Source organism: Martes martes, assembly GCF_963455335.1.
Source record: "Martes martes genome assembly, chromosome: 9".
Lineage (NCBI taxonomy): Eukaryota > Metazoa > Chordata > Mammalia > Carnivora > Mustelidae > Martes > Martes martes.
This window is the reverse complement of record NC_137896.1, coordinates 105,410,759-105,427,717: the sequence shown is the minus strand read 5'-3', so window position 1 is coordinate 105,427,717 and position 16,959 is coordinate 105,410,759. Positions and strand designations below refer to the sequence as shown.

General features: G+C 46.7%; 1 long non-coding RNA gene across 1 annotated transcript; it reads left to right on the top strand.

Annotated features, from left to right (window-relative positions):
• The first annotated feature begins 388 nt into the window (after nucleotides 1-388).
• On the top strand, nucleotides 389-5,188 carry LOC308349921. The gene is made up of 3 exons (XR_013967496.1): nucleotides 389-814; nucleotides 962-1,055; nucleotides 1,451-5,188. It is a non-coding gene; the product is annotated as an uncharacterized lncRNA (long non-coding RNA).
• The last annotated feature ends 11,771 nt before the right edge of the window (nucleotides 5,189-16,959 follow it).

Genomic DNA, 16,959 nt, shown 5'->3' with positions numbered 1-16,959 from the left:
CACGGCGGAGAGCTTTAGCGTGTCCCTCAGCAGGGACCCACGCCGGCTCTGTGTGGTGCGCGCTGCGAGTCACCCCACAGGCTGGGGGCTCGATGCCTGATCAGCATGGAGTGCAGCACCCCTCCCCCCATGGCCACCCAAGACAACCTGAGTCAGGGACAGGTTGAGGGGACAGGAGGCTGGGCCGGCCCGCCCCTCTCTGCGGAGGCCGGGCCCGTGCCCCTTCTCGAGCTCCGGGAGCGCTCCCCGGGGAGAGACCCCCGCCCAAGCCAGGGCTGGGAGCTAGGCCTCCCGCCCCAGCCTCCCGCCTCCCTACCCCTACCCCCGCCGGCGCCCCGCAGCGCCTGCGCACGCTCCCTCGGGCGCCCGCCCCGCCCGCCCTTGGCCCGAGCGAGGCGCCGCGGGAGGAATTCCAGCCATTTCCTCTGCGCCGCGCGGTATGTGGCCTGCTCGCTGCCCGACCGCAGCATGGCCGGGAGGTGGGGGCCGGGCGGCGCGGGCCAGTCACCAGGCGCGTCTGGCAGCTGCCCGGGCCTCGCTGCCCGGCTCGGGATTCCCGGCCAGCCGACCCTGGTCCTGGGCCACCAAACGGGCCTTTCCGGCAGCCCGGGCCTGTGCGGCGTCCCCGGGCTCGGCTCCTCCCCGCGCGGCCGCCGCGGCCGCCGCCGCCGGCACCTTCTCCCCCGCCTCTCTCGGCCCCCCTGCCGCCTCCGGTGTCCCTCGCTGCGCCCCCTCCCCGGCCGCCGTCGACCCTTGGGAGTCCCTCAGAATCCGAGTTTGAAACTGAAGTTCGCACTTGCTGCGTCACCTTCAGGCAAGTCCCTTAGCCTTTCTAAGCCTCAGTTTTGCCATCTGTGAAATGGTGACCGTAACAATAGCGCACCCTCCTTTGTGCCGCCTGGGGTGTTAAATGAGAAAAACGACGTGGTGGATAAACATCAGCGAGGTTTTGTTTCTCTAGGTATCGCTACTGCCCTTCGCTTTCGTAGATCTTCCTATCCACCCGGCCGCGGCCTCTTCTCCAGTCTAATTTGCACTCAGGGCCGGCTTCACAGGTAGGCACGGGAGATGGCTGCCTCCCAGCCCAGGCTGCTCATGACTGCTCCCTCATATATGTACAGAATGCCCGAAGGTCCAAAGGCAGAGACTTCCTATGGATTATTTGCCCTCCGGGTTCTTGAGAAGTGTAAAAGACAAAAATTTACTTTTTTTAAAAGATTTTTTTTTAAATGTATTTATTTGACGGAGATCACAAGTAGGCAGAGAGGCAGGCTGGGCGGGGAAGGGAGGGGGCGGCGCGGAGCAGGCTCCCCGCTGAGTAGAGAGCCTGGTGTGGGGCTGATCCCAGGACCCTGAGATGATGACCAGAGCTGAAGGCAGAGGTTTAATCTACTGAGCCTCCAGGTGCCCCAGCAATTTACATTTTTTTTATTATTTTTTTTTAATGTAGTCTGAGAGCAGCCAGACACATACTGGTTAGGGAAAGATGAAGATGAGGACGTGGCCGATGGGGCTGCAAACTTGGACTCCAGTTTTGCTGTTCCGGAACCCAGAGGATGGGCTACCACGTGCTCTCCCGGCTCCTCTTTCAAAGTGCAGATCCCCAGAGAGGGAGAACATTCTTTCAGGCTTTAACCCTTTGGAGGAAGAGCGAGGAAACAGAGCCACAGCCCCAGGCAACTGGGAGGATGGTGTTCACTTCCCCCACCGCCTACACCTGCCTCACCCGGGCCCACAGCTGCCATAAATAAAACACTAGGTGGTGTTGGAAAGCCCCGGGTTTAGCCAAGCCTGACCACGGTCTGCTCTGCAGACACAGCACACGAAAGAGCCATTCTGCCTCGGTGTTCCCCCAGACGGCCCCTTGTTTTGATTTTATAACTTTCATTCCAGCCGGAGTCTCAAGGCCAAGAATCAGCCCTTGCAGCAAGATGTGCCCCCTCATTCCCCGCACATGCTACAGCCGCAGACCGCATAAATCCAGGTAGAGACAGGTCCAGAAACACAGGTGCTATAAATATCCTAGTCCAGCCAGGAGACCAAGCTTTCGGGCAGCCCCCTTCCCACCCATCCTTCTCTGAACCTGAGCTACTGCCTTGCTGCAGGCTGATGTTCCATGGTGGGAGGGGTGCACATCATCTATATCAGAAGCCTGTTTCCCCTTTCTGTCTCTAACACACCTCCCCCACTCCCCAGCCTGAGGGTTTTCCCTCTACTCGGGATCCTTTCCCTAACTCCCAAAGGTAAGCACTTCCTCTGTCCCCTGAGGCCAGTCTTCAAGAAAGGCTGACTTCTCTTTCAAGATGGATGAGATGCTGCCTTTGGCTGGAAAACAACAACCTCAAGCAGATTTTACAGTTTGATTCTAAATTTTCGGTAGCACTTTTTGTTTGTGGGGGAAGAAACAGGCTGGAGGCAGAGTAGGTGTTGTTGTCTGTGCAACAAGGGGATAAAGCCCCACTAGAATAGAGAATTGCTTTCCCAGCAGGCTGGTTCCCAGGAGTTCAGTGGTATGTTCTAAGACAGTCTCCTGGGTCTGGGACTCTGAGGGATGCAGCTCACCAAAACAGAGCCTCTTGGGCAGCAAGAGACTCCACTGGGGGGAAAGTTACTAAAGTTCTATCACCTAAGGCTAAGGGACTCAGACATACACACAAAAAAATGTCCCCAGGAAACTCAGAGACCCGATGGCTTGGAGAGAGGGTAGCAGGTTTGAAGATGATGCGTGAAACAGACTTTAAATGTGACTGTAAAAAGAAACTTGAACTAGAGAACGCCCCATGTTAATACATAGTAGGTAATCCTTCTAAAAATGTGGTCACATTCCTCTCCCACTGTGGGAGCACACTCTTCAGTCACTGTTCTAAGGAAGCACTTTGCCAGCTCTAGCACAATGAATTCTATCTAGAAGGTACTGTCAACCCTCCATCTTACAGTGGAGGAAGCAGATACCCAGCCAGCCCCAGAGAGGTTTGAATCCAGGGATCTAACTCCAGTGGTCATGACTTGAACTTCTGCTGTGGGATAACCAACTCTGATGGTCTCTCTGACCAGAAATGGAAACAGCTCTGCCGCAGTCTTTAACTGCCTTTCACAGTGAGCAAGATGTTCCTGCAACCCTCACCCATCCCTAGCAGACCTGAGTGATTGCAGCCTCATTGAACTTGGTGGCTCTCCTGAGTGGCCCAGGCAACCAACTCTAAGACCTTGGTGTATAGAGGAGCAAGCTGTCCGTACGAGCAGGATTCTAAATGGACGGGATGCAAGTCACCCAGATCAGGGTCAGCCCTGGACCAGCCCTTCCTATGTGATTTCAGGACCACATGGAGGCCCAAGTGGCCTTTTTACTAAAATTCAACCATAAAAGAATCAGATGTGTGCTTAAATTTGTACAGGTTACTGGTATCTCACTTTGGGCCATGGTCCCAAGATAAATTTCATCTGGCTTCCCTAGCATTTTGTTTTTAAGTTGAGTTAATTACCAAACATTTAAAATTGGAAGATTGCACAGAAATATCTAGATATTTAAAGCTTCTCTTTCCAATCTGAAGGTCTGGTTGCACCAAGTGCTCTGCCTTCCACCACAGTCCCAACTGTCCCATCTTGTCTTCCCTTCTATTGCCTGCTCCATTGGCTTTGGAATTTGCTGGCCCTCATCTCCTTCACTAAAGTACAAATATTCACTAAAGAGGTAATTGTTGAACCTGCCTAGTCACATACCAGTATGGACATTTTACCATACTTAGAGTGTTAGGGAGATTAATTGTGGTAAACTAAGGTGAAGATAGAGAAAGCGGGGCTCCCTCCAGACAAGGCATCAGGTCATACCAGAGCAGAGCAGAGATTTCTAGGGTCTTAGCGGACCACAAGATGAGAAATTGGTGTTCAAACAGCTGTTGTGGATGTGTAACAAAAACATCACCTGTTTCCCAGGAGCTCATCCTTTCTCCTAACTCAGCGAACACCAAGTTTTTATTAGCAACCTGGGCTGCCTTCCCTGATCCTCCTTCTGGAAGTGCCTTGGGTAATGTCCAGAAGCAAACCCTGGAGATGATTAGAGGGCCGCCGATTCAGGCTGTGAGTGAGCCCAAAGGAATGGGTCTGGCTTTTGACCAGGATAGAGCTAAGCCCAGAAGAGGAGCTGAATGAAGATGAGGACCAAGTGATTAACTGGGGCCCGGGCAGCCAGGGACTGAAGCACGATCTCATTCACCAAGATGGTGAGCAGATGTGTTCTCTGAAACGTGGACTACATGAGGGAAAACCATCTTCCCTGAATTTGGAAGCCCTTCTTGCCAAAGCAATTTATTGTGCAGGCAGAGAGGGGAAGAGCCTTCATATGGAGATGTGGGAGTTGATGACATAGCTTTAGGTGGACTGACAGACCTTGAGGCAGTCCTGCCCTTCCCCAAATGCCCACCTGGGAGGTTGGCAGCTCCATGACTATTTGAACTCAGACCTATTTGGGGCAGCAGCCCACGTGACAAGTGTCAGCAGAGCCCTGGCTGTATGCTCAGGGAGGGGGAGAGTGGTGGATGTGGTGAAGTATTTTTAGGGCTTTTAGAGAAAAAGGAAGTTCTGGAATCAGATGGAAAAGTCTATCCGATTTCTTTCAAAACCAGTGGACAATATGGCAATCAGAATTGTCGTAACTCCTGGGTTTGGAGAAGGTGAAAAATTACAGAGGGTGGAGGTGATTGCCAGGCTGAGTCAGGGGCACACTCTATTCAGAGATCTTCCCTAGCCTTCCTCCATCATCTGGAGCCCCTGAAATCACTCCTGAACCCCAGCACTCAGTCTTGCCACCATCATCCACTTTCCATCCAACAGCACTAATCTCATTGCATCCTTGTACCTGTTTGTGTCAATTCTACAATTTTCCTGGCTCCCAAGTCACCTTGTCTCCAGGCCTCTCATCCCCATGAGGCTCTGTATTTTCCCTATTCTGTGGCTACCTTCTGCCCTCCCTAACTCCTGAAACTCTTCCTCCGTGACCTCTAGAGTTCATAATCTGTCTTGGGGCATATGGGTGGCTCAGTTGGTTAGGCGGCTGCCTTCAGCTGAGGTCATGATCCCAGGAGCCCGGGATTAAGCCCCGTGTTGGGCTCCCTGCTCAGCGGGAAGTCTGCTTCTCTCTCTGCCCCTGCCTCCTGCTCTGTTCTCTCAGTCTCTCAAATAAATAAATAAAATCTTAAAAAACAAACCAAAAAAACCCGAACACTACTGTCTTCTCCTGACCCCCAGGGATCATGTTTCAATTTATTCTAGATCCTGGTTCATTGTCGCTCTTCCCCTCACTGTCTTAACTATTGGTGATTGCCATACACACGCAGAAGACCCTTCCAACACCCAGGCCACTCAGTCCCTTAACGCCTTTCCTCTAATAATATTCCCTCCATGATTATGATTGTTGTGATTACCCACAATTGCAACCCCTCCATTATCTTGGTTTCACACAGCCCACTCACTGACCCCAGCTTTCTGCCCTTCCAGCTCATTTCCTTGCCTGATTCCAACCATCTTTGATCCCACCAGAACCTCCACAATCTGCTGAGCCCACTAGCCTTTGCTGTGGTCCATGCCTGTGATGTTCTTACTCCCCTCCTGACCTCGTGTAAATTTCTGATCAGTCTTTTAATTATACTCCCACCCACTCTTTCTTCTACGCACTCTCAATTCTTTGCTTCTTTTCTCTGTCATACTCACCTGGCCTGATGATAGACCCAGTGAAATCCAACTCTGACTACTCCACATCGGGAGCTGAACATGGCTTGAGAAAAACACAGCCACAGAGCTCCGTCTCACTTTAAGTCTGTGCTAATGGCACTTCAGTGGCGGTCATACCTATATTTCCCTGATCTGTTCACTCACTTAGGCTCCTAGATGACAGTTCCATACCTTTTCTCAAACCCTGAGCACTTCCTTCCCAACCTCACTCTCAGTTCCTAATTGGATTCTTTTTCCAGTAGATAAATACAAGCAACCGGAAGAGAAGTCTGCACATTCCCACCATCACAGCTCACCTATTCAAGGACATTACTTCAGCAACTCTTCCTTTTCTCTCCTACACCAAACTGTCATTCACCACTGGACCATTTCCATGAGTACACAAGCATGCCATTGTTTCTCCCAGATCTTAAAAAACAGCAAGGTCTTTTAATGGCCATATTTCCCTTGGCAGCCTCTGTTTCATTTGTTTGCTCCCCTTTAGAGCAAACTCCTCAAAGAATCCTCTGCACTTGCTGTGTCCAACTCATCTCCTCGAGTTCTCTCTTAAACCACCCCCAAGTCAGGCTTATAGCCTCACCACTCCACAGAAATTGTTCTTGTCAAATTTACCATGACTTATATGTCAACTAAAGCCAGTGGTCAATTATCAGTTCTCATTGTTTAATAGCATCTGATAGAGTTGACCACATTCTCCTCCTCGGTACACTTTCTTCACTGGGCTTCAAGGACACCACACTCTGCTGGTTTTTCTCCTACCTCACTACTCCTACCTTCTTGGTCTCTTTTTCTGGTCCCGCCTCTTTTGCCCGATCTCTACATGTTGACATACCCAGGGCTCAGACCTCAGTCCTCTACTCTTCCACATCCACCTCTTCTGTTCTCATAGAAGTATGTGGTTTTATTTTTATTTTTTTTAAATTTATTAGAGAGAGAGAGAGCGAGCACAGGCAGACAGAGTGGCAGGCAGAGGCAGAGGGCGAAGCAGGCTCCCCTCCAAGCAAGGAGTCCGATGTGGGACTCCATCCCAGGACGCTGGGATCATGATCCGAGCCAAAGGCAGCCACTTAACCAACTGAGCCACCCAGGCGTCCCAGTATGTGGTTTTAAATATGCCCATGACCCACATTTATGTCTCTAGCCCAGACCTCTTCTCTGAACCCTGAACCTGTATTTCCAACTGTCTGCTCTGTATCTCCAAGCTCAGGATGTCCAAAACGGAATTCATGAGTTCCTCCCCCAAACTTGATCTGCCTGCAGACCTTCCCATCACAATTGATGGCAACTCTCTTGTTCCAGGTGCTCAGACCCAAAAGTGAGTCACTCTTGACTCCTGTCTTCCTATGACAGGAATTAATTCTGTCTTTGAAGTCCATCCCAATCCACATCTCATCTCCATCATTGCTGCCGAACGGTCCAAGTCACTATCATTTGTCACCTGTGTTACTACTGTATCCGCCTGTCAAGTCTCCCTGCTTTTACTCTCACCTTCAACACAGAAGCCAGACTTACCTCTTTAAAATATACCTTAGGTCATAGCACTTCTCTAATCAAAACCCTTCAGTAGACACCCCCTCTGTTTCTTTTAGGATAATTCTTCAGTAACTCCCTATTTCTCCCAGTGTAAATATTAAATCTCTACAGTGGCCAGAAGAGTCCTGCATCATCTGTCCAGTCCACTGACCCCTTCCCTCTCTGTCTCTCTCTCTCTTGATTCTCTCATCTTCGCTCATTCTGGGAGTCCAGCCTCCTTGCTGTTCCTGTTCCCTGATGCACGAGGCATGTTTCCACATGGAGGTCTCTGCTCTAGCTCTACCCTCAACCTGAACACTCCTGCCCCAGAAATCTACCTAATGGACTTTCTCACTCCTTCAATCTTTGTATCTTACCTTTTCAATGAGTTCCACCCTAACCACCCTTTGAATACTGAAATTTGCCCTTTCCCCTATATCCCGACACTCTTGGTCACCCTTAACCCGCACAATCTTGGGGGGTTTTTGGTCCCCTTGGCAGTTATTACCTTCTAACATACTGTGTAATTTACATCTGTTATGTCTATTATCCATCTCCCTCCCCCAAAACACACAGGAATCTTTGTCTGTTTTGTTCACAAATATATCCCAAATGCTCAGAATATGCCTCACACATGGTAGGGAGACTATATATATAGTGAATGAAAAGAATCCAAACAGAGGGGAACTTATTTCCTTGGTCATCATAAATGGCTAGTCCAGGAACAAAGAAGAGAATGGAACTAGTTGAGAGCGACTGGAGCTGACTAGCAACACGTGAGGAATGAGCGAAGTCAGTCAAGTTGCAGTTGAAAGGAACAGCCAAGCTGCATGCTTATAATTACGAGAGAGAAAGAGAGAGAGATATCTCCCACGTGGTAGGGAATGAAGTGACTTTATTTACTTAGCACATACAGAGTAAATGCAGCCCTGGGACAATAACACTGACTTACCCAATTGCCATTTGTGGATAGTTGCTTTTTAGCTGCCTTCCCAGCCTTATGTGTGCCCTTTACGCAGTTTGACAGGCGCCAGAAGGAGTAAAGGCAAAAAGAGAGGATCCTGTGAGTGAGGTCTTAGGGGCAGAAACTCCTCTCTCTTCTCCTGTTCCCCTAAGCCCCTTTGTTGAGGATACTGCAGTATCAGACGTTTCTCGGGCGTTCTCCAGGCCCATTTCACCAGAATTCTACAATCATTGGATGCAGATGGGTTCACTGTTCTTCTGGCCCCCACTGTGTCCACTGTTAACACAGGCCTTCTGGAGGCCATTCCTTCCTTTCCCTCAGGGATTGCAGCCTCGAGGCTGACTGCCAACATATCCTTTCTCCAGAGATGCCAGTGTTATGCAAGGAGCCTGTGCACTCAGGATAAACCAAGTCAAATGAGGCTTCTAAGGTCCTCTAGACTATTTGGTTACAGACACTGGAATTTCAGCCATGTTTCTGCCTCAGGGGCTTGAGGCCAGAGTAGGGTCTGGGGCAGGAAGCTTTCCCTGCCTAGAGAGAAATAGAATTTCAGAAGCCTTTACAGTCTTGAGACCTCACCTCAAAACATACCTAAAGCACCCCCAAGCATCGCTTAGTTTCCAAAAGACTGTGGGCAGAGGCTCTAGAGGATGTCTCTTGACCAGACACGATAACAAGACCCCAAGGCACAGGAGATACTCAAACCATAGAGCAGTGCCTCTTGCAGAGCAGGGGCACGCTCAGCGGCACCTTTCATTACATAAAATATATGTGCATTGACGGAGGCCACCTGGTGCTAAGAGAGTGGCCAGTAGGCATTGAAATAGGGTAAGCGCCTGTCATTTTCTCCGTGGAATTCTTCCATTCTTGAGGAATGCATTCATGTTTGTGTAACCCAAGTACAATAGGGAACCCTGTGTTGCTCAGGGTAAAGCACAAAAACACAATAGAAGAAACAGCACTCCTGTAGAGAAATGTAATTTAAGGCAGTTAAAATATTTACTCAGTCTCATGAGAATAAGTCAAAGGGGTTAAGTGTATTCTCAGTAGACAAACGAACCTCTCTTTTTTCCATTCAGAGCTGCCCCATTTTGTCCCTCTTCACTCTCCCAAAACTCAACCCACACCCCTCCCCCACCCCCTGCACCTTCTTCTCTCTCAATCTCTCTCTCTCTCTCTCTCTCACACATACATACACAGGCAGCTCTTGATGCTTTTGCTCTTTCCCTGCTTCCCTGGATCTTTTCGTTTCTCCATTTCCAACATAAGGGTTTCTGGCTTGCTCAGGCTGCTTCCAAGAGTTAACTCTTTCTAGTTATTATTCTGATCAGCACAGGAGCAGAGCAGCTGAGCTGGAATCCTAGGCAGTAGTAGGTAAACCCGTACTCTTGTGGATATGTGTGATCCTATGCCTCTCCTCCGTGTCTCTTTTTAGCCCCCAGAAGGGGGTTCTAACATCCACATCTGTCAGTAATTTGTCAGTAGTTTATTTCTAGGAGAAAAGAGAATGGAACAGGGAGGAGTCAGAACATGGCTGGGGAAGGAAAGAGGCAAAGGTTATTTGATCTCTCTATACTTGGATGCTGACCCCGAACAGTGTCTAGATTATCAGTGGATGCTGAGACATTCCTGTATTAGCCCAACGCCTAGCAAAAAAGAAAGCTGGCCACAGCCAACAAGGGGTTAAGGTACAAAGTTAAAATAGGATTCTCTGGGCTTCTGGACCTGACTTAAAATGTTCAATGTGAAAGCAAGTGCTGGGGAAAGAGAGAAAACATGGAGTTGTATTTTGGATAATTTTTTTTTTCCTGATTACAGAAGTCATATATGTTTAATGTAGAAAACCAGAAAAATACAAGAAGGGATTAAAAAAAAAATACTTGTGATCCCACCACCCAGATAGAACCAGTGATAACATGTTAGTTCACCTTCCCAATGCTGTTTCAATGCCTAAATATTCTTTTCAATCAAATTATAAAAACAGTGTGATGCTTTTTTTGGAATTGTTTTCTCATATAACAGTATATCCTAAATATCTCCCAAAGTCATTAAATATTCTTCAACAGTATGATTTGTTAAAGCTATTTATGTTTCATGCTATGAACGTGCTCTGTAGAGTCAACCAGTTTGGTGTGCAAGAGCGGTTAGGCTGTTTCTGAGCGTGGAATTTTAATTGTGTCAAGGTTGTCTTGCACAACCCCTGTTTCCAGGCTTGCTTACAAGCAGGTAAGGATCCCTCTAACATCCTACACCCAAGAGAACCTTGCCCTGGTGGAAGTAACTCTTCAAAAGCATTCCGCTGTCCTTGTGTTCCTCAGAGAAAGCCTGGCGTGAGGATCCTTACCTCCACCTGCCAACACTAGACCATTCACGAGCAGATGGAGAGAAAACATTGGTCATTCTCTCAGGGAGCTGGCCCAGATCTTTCAGTGCATTTGTGCTAGTCCCAAACTGGATAGTATAGAAGAAAAGATGTGATCTCCACCTTTCAGACACTTGCAGTCTTCTTGGATTGGTAAACATATAATTATGAAGGATTTAGGTGGAGAGCCAAGACTGTGTAGGTCTAAAGGCTACCTCTGGTTCCGATCACAAGGGCTTTAGGAGGTGAGGAAAGTATAGGCACAATATGGACTTGAGTGATTTGAGAAAGCTCCGTAGTGCCGATGAAGCTCGGAGGTGGAGTGGACCAGGAGCCTCCCACACCGAGGGGCACTGGGCCAGAGGCGCAGAGGAGAAGCACAGGAAGCGAGCTGGGGTGTCTGGCTGCCCCCGAGGGAGAAAAGGCCGATCAAACCAGGTAACTCATGTGTGGGGCACTTAAACAGAGAGCCAAAAAGCTCTGCAGGCATTTCCCCTTGCACTGCCAGTGTTATACTAAGAAAGGAAACATGAAATCAAACAAATTCAAACTGGGTTTTGTTTTTGTTTTTGTTTTTCTTCTGGTTAGTGGTGGAGATGATTTATAAGCAGAACTTCTCAAAGCCTTTAATATGCTGATGTCCGTGGCAGAGTCAAGAGAGGGGAACCGGATTTCCCAAGAGTCTTTAGCCATTGAACTGTTTTTGTCATGGAACATCTCCTCTGGTGTTTCTTGAAGCAAAATTAGGGGCTAGTGAGCCAGAATTTTGAGCTGGAAAGCAACACATGGGGGGAAAACAAAGTTTTGGAAGACTGATCTCATGGTAGAATATAAGGTGAACAGGAGAGAAGAGTCTGGATTCAGACAATACACTTAGATGGTTGGATCAAGATTCAACATAAGCCGGGGGGGGGGGGGGTTGAAGAATATTGGGGCAAAGAATGGAGAACAAAACACTGCTTGTATGCAAAGTCTTTTGTTGGATTCTGCGGGGGATACAGAAGTGTCCATCCCTGGATCTTACAGGAGTTTGAGTATTAATCAGGATTTTGATTACAAGGGACAGAAACCAACTTGGGCCAGCTTAAGTAAAAGGGGCGTATTCTTAGGGACATAGAAATGCTTCACTAAGAACCGGATGCATATACTGGAAAGCTGGCAAAAAGTTCCCTGTCTGTCTGGTCTCAGCTTCTCTGTGTCTGCTTCATGTTCTTTATATTCTGTCTCTCTCCTCTTCTCCATCCTCTCCCCTCCTTTCTCTCCTTTGTGGAAGAAAATGGCTTTCCTACCTGAGTTTGCATGTTACACTAACTTTGCATATAATGGTTCCAGACACATAGGAAACTAACTGTCCATCCCTTCTCCCCAGTTTCAGATTTCCCATAGGAAGAATCTTGTTGATCCAGCTTGGGACTCACCACTCTGACCAGGAGAACTGGTTTTAAAATAGAAACATGGGACACCTGGGTGGCTCAGTCGGTTAAGCCGCTGCCTTCAGCTCAGGTCACGATCCCAGGGTCCTGGGATCGAGTCCCACATTGGGCTCCTTGCTCAGTGGGGAGCCTGCTTCTCTCTCTGCCTCTACCTGCCACTCTGCCTGCTTGTGCTCTCTGCCTCTCTCTCTCTCTCTGACAAATAAATAAATAAAATTTAAAAAATAAATAAATAAAATAAAAGAGAAACATGATTGCAGGAGACTTCCCCAGAGTGGAGAGAATTAGTATAGAGGCCTCTTACCAGGGAGAGGTGTCGCGTGAGGTGATACTGTGACCTTTACTGGAAGAGTTGAGCTGGAACAGGCTACCGTTGAATGGATGAATGACCGTGAAGCCTTGAAGCAGCTTCATTAAAGAATGCGTGTCCTTGTCCCTTTCCCAAACTCCTTCAGCTCCCAAGTCCTGAAGGTCTATGGATGAGGGAAGCTGGAGACCACAGTGGTTAAGAGCACACGTGCTGGGGTTAAATTGTCTGTATTTTCGATCCCGGCCTTGAGGATTTGAGCAAGTTGTATAACCCACCTGAGCCTCAGGTTTCTCACCTGTAGAATGGGTATCATGAGAATTAAATACTTGATGTGTGTAAAGTGCTTAGCGTAATACCTTCAATGATATAAGCAACATAATTTTTTATGAAAACTAACTGATTGGCACTGAAATGTTATCAAGAAAACCAAATATCTTTGATAAACTGGAAAAGGAAAGATGAATTGGCAAGGCAGGTCGGTCCGCTTCGTTCTCCAGATATCCCCACGTGCGTGGCCTCTGGGATGGGGGTTGGGGGAGAATAATAAGGCACAGAGATCTTGTGGCGCCATTGGGGACTTCAGAGGTCACAGGTCATTTGGGCCAGTCACACTTCCTTTTGTTCCTAGAGATTTAATATTTAACTGCCTATTAAATGATCGTGATTTGGAGGAGAGAAGACAAGAAGAGGAATTGCTTTCAGCTGGCCCTCGTCTTTAAATAACCCGGGTACAACATCTTTTAAACACAAAGGAGACCATGTGTAAAACATTAGTTAAACTCAGATATAAATCTAGTCTTTGACCAGTCCAGAGCTAATCAATATGCTTTCCTACTCTCTTTGAACTTTGAGTTTGCTGGCAACAACAAAAATCCCAAACCCCATCCAAAACCATCGTCCAGACAGCCCCGCTCCTCTGCTCCCCTCCCTCATGTCCCGTCTTGTTGACAGAGCTACTCCCGTTACCACATTCATTCCAGTGGTGATTCAAATTCTTCTGCAGAAATGGACTTGAAAGACAGAAAATTGCTCTTGTAATCAGCAAATAAGGAATCCTGGACAAGGAATACAGAGCCATGAGTATGGATTTACTCTTCGCTTTTACAGACGTATTTTTCTCCATTATTTTCATTGAAAATTACAATGAACTTATTTAAATAGCAAGGTAAACTGAGATGGAAAATTACCCATAATAAGAATTTCAATGAAAATCTAGACTGGCCTGGTTTTAAGCACATCAAGGAAACTTGGTTTAAATTGCAAATTCACATATATTTGAAATGTGTTTGTTTAATGTGTCAGTTTTAGGCACAACTAAACTACTCTGTTCCTTTCCAAAAAATCAAGAATTTGCTTTGGAAAAAAATCATGTGGCTTGATGTACAAAGCAGAGGGGGAAGAAAGTAAGTAGTGGGTGAGAAAGACCCACCCAAGGGCTGCAGCCAGCTTCCCTAAGAAGATTCATGACCAGGCCTCAACACCGTCCTGCAATTCGTTCCAACGGATTTTACTATAACTCTAAATCATCAGAAGCAACTGCTGCTGTTACCAGAACTGTCTTTGCGTCAACAAGAGGAAAGTTCAGGATATGCAATATAATCCTCTCACTATCTAAGAGAGAAACCAGCCCATTTGTCATAAGAACTGAAAACATCAGCTATGTAGCATACTACACATTCAAGTTTCATACCTCAATATTATATATCCTTTGTAAAAAAAAAAAAAAAAGTGGAGGGAGAGGAGCCCACACAGGGGTGCTTGGAAGCATCAGTGATAAAATGGCTTCAGTTGGTTAACTATAACATACAAAAATCATTCTACCTATGGGGCGCCTGGGTTTCTCAGTGGATTAAAGCCTCTGCCTTTGGCTCAGGTCATAATCTCAGGGTCCTGGGATCAAGCCCCACATCGGGCTCTCTGCTCAGTGGCAAGCCTGCTCCCCCCCACCTCTGCCTGCCTCTCTGCCTACTTGTGATCTCTGTCTGTCAAATAAATAAAATCTTAAAAAAAAAAAAAATTCTATCTATTGCAAATCCTCTTCAGAAAAAGCTGAGAAAATTCAATTAACAACATTTTGAAAACCTTCTGAGATATTCACAACAAATGCATCCTTGCTCTCACCAGATGTATAAACATTTATGTAATGCGGGGGTTTCATAACTGCGAGCGTGTCATCAAACGCAGTGCTAATACTTTGTTCCTCCCTTTGACTTGAATGAACTCTTCCCTATTAGGATCATTATTGCTTCATAGTGTACCAGGAATAAGAGGACTTCGAAAGGTCATTCGTCTTGCAACCCAACTAGCAGCATTGGCATGACGAGGGAGAAGCTGGTTAGAAATGCAGAATCTTGAGTTCACCCCTGTCTTACTGACTCAGAATCTGCATTTTTTAAAAAAATTTTATTTATTTATTTGACACAGAGAGAGAGAGATCACAAGTAGGCAGAGAGGCAAGCGGAGGGAGAGGGGGAAGCAGGCTCCCCGCTGAGCAGAGAGCCTGATGCAGGGCTCTATCCCAGGACCCCGAGACCATGACCTGAGCCGAAGGCAGAGGCTTAACCCACTGAGCCACCCAGGTGCCCCCAGAATCTGCATTTTGACAGGACCACCAGGTGTTGAAGGTTGAAATAGGCTACTGTAGATCATTCCCCTGCCTCTGAGCAAACTGGAAACAGTGGACAGACTGGTCTCATTCAGCCGATTTCAAGTCTTTGTAGTTCGTCCTATTTGAGTTATTGAGAGGAAAGGGGAAATATACTTATTTAGGGAAGTCTTGCATAGCATAACAAAGCAACTTTTTCAATACATTCAAGTGTCTATTCTTGGAAGCCCTGCAGATGAGGTCAAAGGAAAGAGAAGCAAAAACGGATTGGGTTCAAGAAACAACCTCTAATAAAGTAAGGGTATTTCAGAAGCTGAGTCTGTAAGGGATGGGAGAAGCAACTTCATCAAACCACCAGTTCCAAAACTATCTCTGCACTATGGGTGATTTATAGCCCTGAACGTTTAAAGGCTTGAGTCTCTTGCTGTATTTCATTTCAGATTAGTAATTTTTATCTAGTACTTCCTTACAGCTTAAGATGAAGGCTCTGGAACTACTAAAACGAATCTATCTGATGATTTGTATGCTTGTTCTGTAGCTATCCTGTAGGTTTCAGATTTGTAGCTGGCTGGAATCTGGAAAACAAAAAACTGTGTGGGTTAATGGTCGTCCAACCCCTAAGCCAAAGGCTGACTACTAAGGGTAATTATACATGTGTTCCAAGGGTCCTCAAACAGCTGCACATTAGTCACCTGGATCACTTGTTTTTAAAAAAGCTTTCTTGAGGTGTAAATAATGTACAATAAGTTGCACATACTTATTTTTTTTAAAGTTGCACATACTTAAAGTGTGTAATTGGGTAAATTTTGATATATGTTATATACCTATCACCGCAATCAAGCTAATCACCCCTAAAATTCTTGTGTCCGTTGATAATCCCTCCTTTTATCCGGCAACAACTTACTTTCCTGCCACTCTACGTGAGTTTGCATTTTCTAGAATTTTACAGAAATGGAACCCTACCTTTTTTTTTTGTCTGCCTTCTTTCATGCAGTGTAATTATTGTGAGATTCATCCATGTTGTTGCATGTTTTAATGGCAAGACCTTTTTATTGCTGAGAGATATTCCATTGTACGGGCATGCTACATTTTGTCTAACCATTCACCCCGAAGGATGTTTGTGTTGTTTCCAGTTTTAAATAATTATGAATGGCACTGCTATAAACTTTACTGTACAGGTGCAAATATATAAGTTTTTACTTCCCCAGGTAAATGCCTAGAAGTAGGTGTGGCAAGCATACATTTAACTACGTTAATTTTTTTTTTAAGATTTTATTTATTTATTTGACAGACAGAGATCACAAGTAGGCAGAGAGGCAGGCGGAGAGAGAGGAGGAAGCAGGCTCTCTGCTCAGCAGGGAGCCTGATGCAGGGCTCGATCCCAGGACCCTGAGATCATGACCTGAGCTGAAGGCAGAGGCTTTAACCCACTGAGCCACCCAGGTGCCCATAACTATGTTTAAAATAAGCTGCCGACCTGTTTCTCAAAGTGGTTGTACCCTTTTACTTGTTCACTAGAAATGTGTAAGAATTCCAGATGTTCCACATCCCCTCCTGTGTTTGATACCGTCAGCCTTTTTTATTTTGGGCATTCTAATACATATGTAATGGTATCTCCATTATGGTATTAGTTTTCAGTTCCCTGATGACTACCGATGTTGAGAATATTTTCATGTGTGTATTTGTCAGCTGTATTTCTTCTTTGGGGAAGTCTCAAATCTTTTCCTTACTTTTTTTTTTTTTAAGATTTTATTTATTTATTTGAGAGAGAGAGACAGTGAGAGAGAGCATGAGCAAGGAGAAGGTCAGAGGGAGAAGCAGACTCCCGTGGAGCTGGGAGCCCGATGCGGGACGATCCCAAGACTCCGGGATCATGATCTGAGCCAAAGGCAGTTGTCCAACCAACTGAGCCATCCAGGCGTCCCTTTTCCTTACTTTTTTTAACTAGACTTCACACCCAGTGTGGGTCTTGAACTCGTGACCCTGAGATTAAGTCACATGCTCTACTGACTGAGCCAGCCATGCTCCTCCCCTTTTTTTAATAAT